Genomic DNA, 9,468 nt, shown 5'->3' on the forward strand with positions numbered 1-9,468 from the left:
TTTTTTAAAAACCCTTTCAGGGCTTCCCTGGTGGCGCAGTGGTTAAGAGTCCACCTGCCAATGCAGGGGACGCGGGTTCGTGCCCCGGTCCGGGAAGATCCCACATGCCGCGGAGCGGCTGGGCCCGTGAGCCATGGCCGCTGAGCCTGCGCGTCTGGAGCCTGTGCTCCGCAACGGGAGAGGCCACAGCAGTGAGAGGCCCGCATATCGCAGAAAAAGAAAAAAACAAAACAAAACGAAAAAAAACCTTTCAAAAAAATATTTGGCATGAGATAATCCAAGTTTTCATTTGAGGAGATAAAATCATCCCGAACTATAAACATAAAGGCAAACAGAGGTACGTATAATTAACTACAGTATAAAGGAAAAATGAGAGAAATTGTATTTCAGTTTTCCTAAAGAATGGGCAAAATGGATCGAGTTTGGTTGGTCAATTCCTGTACAAGCAATCTGTAGAGATGTTTATCCTCATCTAGTGCATGACTGCATTATTCCTGAATACCTAAACCATTTATTACTTGTTTCACCAAGATCTAAGAAACTAGACTAATAACATCAACCTAACTGCATCCTTTGATACTGCCAAGTAGTCTCATTATAATATAAATTTCTAAATAATATTTTATCAGATATTGCTTCCCACATCCAATCTTCCCATGAAAAATGATGAAAATCCTCCAGATTATATATCAAAGGTAAGAAAAATAAAAACTTATAGACCACATCTGGAACTTCTCCTTTCCCTTTGAGATTATCTAGATAATTCAAATTTAAAAAAAAAACAAAAAACTCAGTTTGATTACCATTATCATCAGTGTTTTACTTCAGGTCATTGCCATAAAGCCAAGAAAGTTAACATATTTATACAGTAAATTAATCTTTACCTCATTTGTGAATTTTTCTTTAACTGTTATACTTCTGAAGCTTGTCAGAGAAATCCGTATTATTCACCGAGTTTCTTTATTAGTTTATCAGTTTAATATAACTAAATATTTTGCAAACTAGGTTCTCAATTAGCATTTTAAAATGTTCCAAACAGATGGTACTTTATTCCAGGGTTACCTCAAATAGCCTTGAACACTCCCAAGGCTTATATTCACACTATGGTTCCATTAAGGTGGAAACTCCAGCTCAAGCCTCTCCTTTAAGCTCTTCTATAATAAATATCAACTAATCAGTTCGAGGGAAATGGTAGCAGTATTTAAAAATAATCTTTGCCAATTATATCTCAATAATTGAGGAAAAAATAATATTCCATGTACGTAAATACACATAGCATTTTAGTGAAAAGAAACTATATTGCTTCAATATTAAAAAAAAAAAAAGGACTGATTCTTAAAATACCCAAAAGCGTCAAGAATTCTACGTAAGTCATGGTCAGATAAAAATAACATTTTGAAAGAAGGCTGCAAGCTTCTTTGAAGTCATAAAGTTTCTTATGAGTAGAGACCATTTCTTATGCAACTTTCTAGCCCTAAAACTTAAGAGTGTCTGACACACTCAGGAATAAAAAGCTTTCTTTCATTCATCATTCTCAAGCGGAGATTAGAATTTTATACAAGCAAAACAGACTTCTGATCATCCATTTGTCAGACTGAACTATCAGGTTGTCCAGAATTCAGATTATGACCGCAGATACATTTTTTTTCAATGATTAAGAAAAGGCCAAAGAGAAAACTAAGCTACGGTGCTAAAAAAACAGAAGCTGCCTGAGAGGGAACAGACTGGGAAGGACTGGAGGGGAACTGGCTGGGGTGAGAGGACTGTATGCATTTGGGTGATGGCTACCTGTATACAACTAAAAAACTTTTCAAACTGAACCCTTAAATTCTATAATTTTGTGGTTTGTAAATTATGCCTCAAAAAATCTAAATAAAAATGCTTAAAAAATCATTAAAAAAAATCCTGAAGACATCATAAAATGTTTTAGAATAATTAAGAGTACTGAACCACCCAATAGCACCAGTGACTACAAAATGTTTAGGGAAGTTCTTCAGTAATCTAAGACCATACACTGAAAGTTTTGTGAATAACCTTGTCTATTTGATCATCATTCCCAGTAAAAAAGAAAATGCAGAAAATTTTGGCAATTTGAGCCCAAAAGATTTAGTCTATACAAATAGACTCAATCAATTCTCATTAGAAAAATTTTATTTGGTAAATCACCACCCTGAAATCTCCACCTTTATTTCTGGTCCAAACATAAAACAGAAGCTATGAGAAATATGTAAACTAACATCATACCCTCCTGAGAATAAAGTCTTTAATCTCACCCTCGTTCATTAGAACTCTCAATTTTGTCAAATCTAAAATAATGAAAGTAAACAAAATCAAATGTCATCAACTCAGAAAAGCTGATGTTTTAACAGTTTCTGATCCACTATGACAATTAGAAACTATGCATACCAATGAAAATACATGCTAAAGATACATGAGATCCTCCCTCATTTATTAAATACTCCTGAAACACTGTGTCCTTTTAGAAGAAATTTTACAAATTTATAATACTATGGATTCTGGCTGTTCCTTATATAACAGCATATGCCAACGGATACATTACTGGTTGGACTATGAAGCATGTACCAAAATCAGAAATAAGAGAGAAACTAGATAGTCTTATTATTTTAATTATCAACAGCAATTCCCCCTTCCCCATGCTGATGTGAAGACTGGAAGACTTCCTAAAAGATACATGCCACTCTCCCAAGACAAAGTAAGTTCATTGAACATTCCAAGTAATTCCAATTTGGAGATCACTCCCTTGCAACACTGCTTTCAGATCTACAGGATAAACCTTTTGGGGTATATATTACAAATCACTCAAAAGTAATATTCCTAAAAATGATATAAAATAAAATCATTGTGGTCTAGAAAGATCAGTGATGAAAGAAACAGAGCCTAGGAAGAATAAAGGGGGAAGGAGGAAATCACTCACTTCCACTAAAGTTTACTTTCCATTAATTTTATATCCAAGTTTGTAACATTCTGAATGTCATAATATGCCAAAATTGTACTCTACAAAGGGGACAAGAAAAATATATTTTAAAAATTATACTTCCCCTTAAAAATTTTTTCAAGAAATACTGAAAAAGTCCTAGCTTAGGGAAAGGGGAAGAACAGAACAGTTCTTGACCTCAAGAAGTAAAGAAAAACTTGGCCACTTAGAAATACTTAAGGAAGCAAAGATAGTAAACAATACCTTCACTTTACCAGTTCTATCTAACTGAACTGGTAAATCTAAGACCAGTAATATGTAACAAATGAACTCTGAAACTGAGTGCTCTATTTTAAAACAGTGAATGAGTATTTGAGATGCAACAAAAGGAAACCTTCAAATTTTCTCTGACCAATTCTCACTGGGCAAACTTCTAGCACTAGTTGTGTTCCTGAGCTAGTAACAATCTCTCTGGTGCCCTCAGTTCTTTAATCTTTAAAATTAAAATCATAACTGCAAGAATTAAGTGCCTGGTAGTAAGCAATGAATGTTAGCTGTTACTATTACTTTTACTATTATAACTATTAACTATAGTGAAAGAAAACATTTCTACATCCCACCATTTTCTGTCACCCAGAATACTATTTAACTATTTTGCTAGCAAAATAAAAAGAGGATTATCTCCTGAGAGAATAAGAATTTTTCTAGAGTACCTTGGACTACAGAAGCCCAAGCACTTAATGTAAAACTACTTTTTAGTGAACTTCTAGGTTGACTTGATGACTGCAGTGGTCTACTCATGAATGCCAGTCACCTGTGTGCCCACAGAATGTAACTGGCCCAATTAAACTGTAAAACCAAATGACGTGCACATCTTAATATCTTAACTTTTAAAACATGCATCACGAAGCTACAATAATTTTAGGTACATTTATGCTAATGTTAGATATAAAAATTTCTGCTCTCTTTAAAAAAACATAAATAAAGCATTAAGTTTTACTTTTCTGTTAAACACTGCTAAAAATTTATTTTATTCTTAGGCTAGGAAAATAAGTTTGCTGAACTGAAGTATTTCTAAAACAATTTTTATTCATCGGAGTCATAAAGAATATTTCCCCTGAGAAAAACTGCAAGAAAATATGAATCAAAATGTTTATCTCACATTAGCAACCTAAAAACTGAGGATACTGACCACTCCTTTTTTAGGGGGGGTTGTTTATATTATGAAATAATCCATACAAAAAGTACTATATAAAAAACACAAGGTGTAAATACATACAACATAAGGTTTAAAAAGTATTCACCGTTTCATTACCTGTGTTATAGAAAATTATATTTTGTTCCATATAATATATATAAAACATTTTTAATGGAATACTATGTACCTGTTAAAAAGAATAAAATTCATAGACCTCTGAATTGCTGGAATGTCCTGGGATGAACATGAATTACTTTCAGAATAAAAGAAAAACGCAACAAAGGGTACCAACATCCAATAATTTATGACCTGTTATATCTTACATATTCTAGCTCTTAAAACAAAATGATCTTTAAAAATCCCTGTAAGGGACTTCCCTGGTGGCACAGTGGTTAAGAATCCGCCTGCCAATGCAGGGGACACGGGTTCGAGCCCTGGTCCGGGAAGATCCCACATGCCGCAGAGCAACTAAGCCCATGGGTCACAACTACTGAGCCTGCACTATAGGGCCCGCGAGCCACAGCTACTGATGCCTGCGCACCTAGAGCCCTGTGCTCTGCAATGAGAAGCCAAAGCTATGAGAACCCCATGCACCACAAGGAAGAGTGGCCCCCGCTCGCCGCCAGCTAGAGAAAGCCCACATGCAGCAACGAAGGCCCAAAGCAGCCAAAAATAAATAAATAAAATAAATTTAAAAGAAAAAAAAAATCCCTTTAAGTTCACAATTCCATAAACTAACTCCACACTGTGTGATTTTAATTAGTCCAAGTGGGATACTTTAACAGATCTGAGGACCACAGAACATCTCCTGTATTTACTAACAGCAAGTATAGATGGTCCAATTTAAACTTTTTTATGATGCAGGAAGTTTCTATCTGGTTACTTTCTCTCAACTTTCAGGGTTAAGGTCTTAGAGCGGAGCAACCTCCTAAAAAGCTCTTGGTTTCATCTCTAAATCTGTCTTATGATATCTATGTACTTTGCTTTTTTAAAGGATTATATCAGAATATTTTCTGATAAGTTTTCCAGTTTTAGGAAAGATTCGCTTCTGGCTTCTAATAGTATAATTTTCCCAATAGCATCACTTCGTGTTGGCCTTAGGATCCATCAAAGCGAACAATAAAAGCATGACTAAGGTAGTTTACAAAACAGGAAAAAAAAGTTTGAGGCAACAGAGTTGATATTAATTACCTACAAGGAGTGAAGAATGTAATTTTTATACTTTTCTTACCTTATTTGTAAAGCATGCAACATCAATGAGTGCTATTCTAAAAAAAACACACACACAGAAATGTCAATACCTCACATACTAACATAATCACTGATTTGTTTTTACTAGTTAACCCTGATTTGTGAAATATTCAATACTTTCCTAACTTTCAAAATACTCACTTAGCCCAATTTAACTAGACTGCATGGCAACTTTAAAGAAATTCCACATCAATTTTGCTGAAATTCAGAGAAATGTTAAAGGTGCTTCTTTTAACTGAGTCTAATACAGCTGTGAGAATTTATGTTCCAAGAACAGGGAAGCATTGAGACCAACTATAATCCACCTGAATTTTTAAATAGTAGAGCTTACTCTTTCTAATAGCAAAATAGAAAAATGTCTTAATAACTCAAGATCTGTAAGTGCCCACTGTAAATCAAGAAAAAGCACAGCATCATACTCTAAGAGATTAATATGAAGAATAGATACAGAACTCCCACACAGATCATTAAAACAAAGAATAACCTGAGAGAAAAACAAGCAAAGAAATGGAACAGGCAACTCTCAGGAAAGTAAACAGGCAACAACAAAAGATAAAGTAAGTAACTAGTAAAATGCATATTAAAACTTCTCACTTCTCACAGGAGATCCTCCAAAGTATTAAAATATCACTCAATATCAAACACTGGAAAGGAAGTAATGAAAAGAGAACCTGCAAAACTGCTGAGTGTCAACGGTGGAGAACAACTGCAGTTGTCTAACAAAATTAAAACCAATCTGATGAATCCAGCAGTTCTCTTGTAGATTGATATATAAACAAGAGAAACTCACCCATGTGCACAAGATATAAACAGAGAAATTAAATGCCACCCTATTTCTGAAACATAAGACAGGTAACAATTCACATATCCGTCAAAGGGGTAACGGATTAAGTTGCAGTTTATTCACATCATGGAGCGGCCTGTATGTAAGATAATCATATGGGCACTTAAAAGATTAAAAAGTGATACAATTGATAATTACGCCACCTTAACTGGAGTGAATTAGGAGTGTTCCTGGGAAACCGAGATATAAAGTCACCCTATTTATAGCAGTCATAAAGTCAGCATGAACTAGGTCTCAGAAACAAAATAAGTTGGGCTTGCCTGGTGGCGCAGCGGTTAAGAATCCGCCTGCCAATGCAGAGGACAAGGGTTCGAGCCCTAGTCCGGGAAGATCCCACATGCCACAGAGCAACAAAGTCTGTGCGCCACAGCTACTGAGCCTGCGCTCTAGAGCCTGTGAGCCACAGCTACTGAAGCCTGCGCGCCTAGAGCCCGTGCTCCACAACAAGGGAAGCCACCGCAATGAGAAGCCCGCGCACCTCAACAAAGAGTAGCCCCGCTCTCTGCAACTAGAGAAAGCCTGCACACAGTAATGAAGACCCTACACAGTCAAAAATAAATAAATAAATACATTTAAAAAAATAAATAAATCAGCTTGGATTTAAAGAAACAAAAAGTCACTTGCCAAATAAGTACTGTATGATAGCCTTGAAATGTTTAAGTGTTTTTAGTATACACAAAACAATAGCAGTATTGTTCATAGATACATCGGTAAATTTATTTTTAAAACAGTCTGGATGTAAAAAACAGACAAATAGATCCATGAAACAGAATAAAGAAATATATTCACACATAAATGGACAATTGATTTCCAAAAGTGCAGACAATTCAGTAGAAAAAGGATACTTCTTTCAACAAATGGTGCTGGAACAACTGCACATCCATATATAGAAATAAAGAGAACTTCAACTCAAGACTTACAGAATATTAAAATATACTTAATAGTTTTAGGTTTTACCTAGAACTATAAAACTTCTAAAGAAAATCTGAATGACAGTGAGTCATTTTTGGATACAACACTAAAAACGTGATCTATAAGAGCACAGATTGATAATGCGAACTCCATCAAAATTAAAACCTTCCAGGGACTTCCCTGGCGGTCCAGTGGTTAAGACTTCACGCTTCTACTGCAGGGGGTGCAGGTTTGATCCCTGGTCAGGGAAGTAGGATCTCATATGCCTCACGGCATAGCCAAAATAAACAAATAAATAAAAACTTTCACTTTGCAAAGACACTATCAAGAGAATGAAAAGGCAAAGCAGCTTGAGGTAACTATTTGCAAAGCAACTTGTATACAGAATATATTAAAGAAGTCTCAAAACTGAAAAACAACTAAAAAATATGAGCAAAAAATCTGAAGACAATTCATCAAAGAAATTATTCGAATGTCAAAAAAGCACATGAAAAATGCTGAACATCAACATCATTAGTAATTATAGAAATGCAAATTTAAACCACAGTAAAGTACCACTACACACCTGTCAAAATGACAACTTAAAAGGCTGATAATAAAGCGTTGGCCAGGATATCAAGGAAATGGAACCCTCAAACATTGCTGGCAGGAATGTAAAATGGTACAACCACGTTGTAAAAGTTAGGTGGTTTCTTAAGAAGTTTTATTTGTAATAGCTAAAGGCTGGAAACAAACCAATGTCCATCAACAGGTGAATGGATAAACAAATTGTGGTATATTTACAGGACAGAACAAACAGTATTACTCAGCAATTTTTTTAAAAAGCACATATTGTATGATTCCATTTACATAAAAATTCTAGAAAGTATAAACTGATCTTCAGTGACAGAAAGCAGATAAGGGATCCCTGGGGGCAGAAGAGGAGGGAGAGTCGACAGGAAAGAGGGAATGCAAAGGAGCATGAGAAAACTTTTGGGGATGATAGCTATTTTCACTATCTTGATTGTGGTGGTTTCATAGGTATAAATAATGCCAAAAGCTATCAGATTCTACACTTGAAATATGTGCAGTTTATTGTATGTCAATTATACCTCAATAAAGCTGTTTTTTAACCCACCAATATAATAGCTTGGAAAGACAAAAGGTCATCTCAGGGGAAGAGAGAATGGGAACCTGTACAGGAAAAAAAAGGAAATTTAAAAGAGTGACTCAAAATGTTAACTGTCAATTCTGAGTACCATGACATTTAAGGGAACTTTTTACTCTATTGTAATAACCTATCTAAAACACTACAGAAAAATAAACAGCAAGGGTTTCTGTGTACTAACATGAATATGTTGCAAATTTTGTTGCAAAGTTATGCTATGTATTCAAACATTTGAAATTTGGCTTAGTTATGAGAAATAAAAATGCTTTCCCAGACCAGAGAAAAAACTACAGAAACCAAGCCGCTTTTGCTCAGAGCAAGAGCAGCATTAACTATCACTACATCTACTACTGTTCAATCTATTTTCCAAACTCTTGACATTTACCACCTGTCACCCTCCTTCAAAATTCTTCCTGACAACTCCTTGGAGACACAGGACAGGCAAAATACAACATGAGCCTGAAGTACCTGATAAAGAAAGAAGATGCTTAAAAAATATATATATATATATATGGGAACATCAAAAGAACACAAGAGTCAAAACTGGAACAATTCAAAAAATAAAGTAATAAGTAAAAAACCAAAAATAAGTTAGGAGAACACTGGATTACAACCCCAAAGAATATCCATGAGCCCATACTGATATAACTAAAAATTTAAAAATTAATGGGTAAATAGTGTCAAAAAATGGGAAAGTGAAGAATTAAAAAAATGGGAAGAAGAGACAAATCTTTCTTACCTAAGAATTTCAAATGATGGAGAAGAAACAAGGGAAATAATCACCATGAGAACACCACCATAAGAGCTGCAGGCACGATCCACTAATGAACGCTAACATTAAGCGGGGAAACTTTACAGAAAGAGAATATCTGCCTAAGTTCAAAGTGTTTCCCCCAAAATGTTTAGTAACTACAGTGGTAGCTTTAATATATGTCCACAAATTCAAAGATTTTCCTCCCTTAGTGACTAACTTCTCATGAAAAGAATATGGAAAGGAAAAAAATACAAACCTGGTACACACCACTTTAATCAAGTGATCAAGGTTAAATTCAACCAGGAATGGTATTATGTGCCCCGTGATGCGGTAAGAAGGCTAAGTCACCTCTGTGGTATTCTTCCCAAAATCCATAACCTCAGCCTACTCAACACCAAGTATAACTAAACTGAGATCAAGTGTCAAG

Source organism: Hyperoodon ampullatus, assembly GCF_949752795.1.
Source record: "Hyperoodon ampullatus genome assembly, chromosome: 4".
In the NCBI taxonomy this organism is placed as follows: domain Eukaryota; kingdom Metazoa; phylum Chordata; class Mammalia; order Artiodactyla; family Ziphiidae; genus Hyperoodon; species Hyperoodon ampullatus.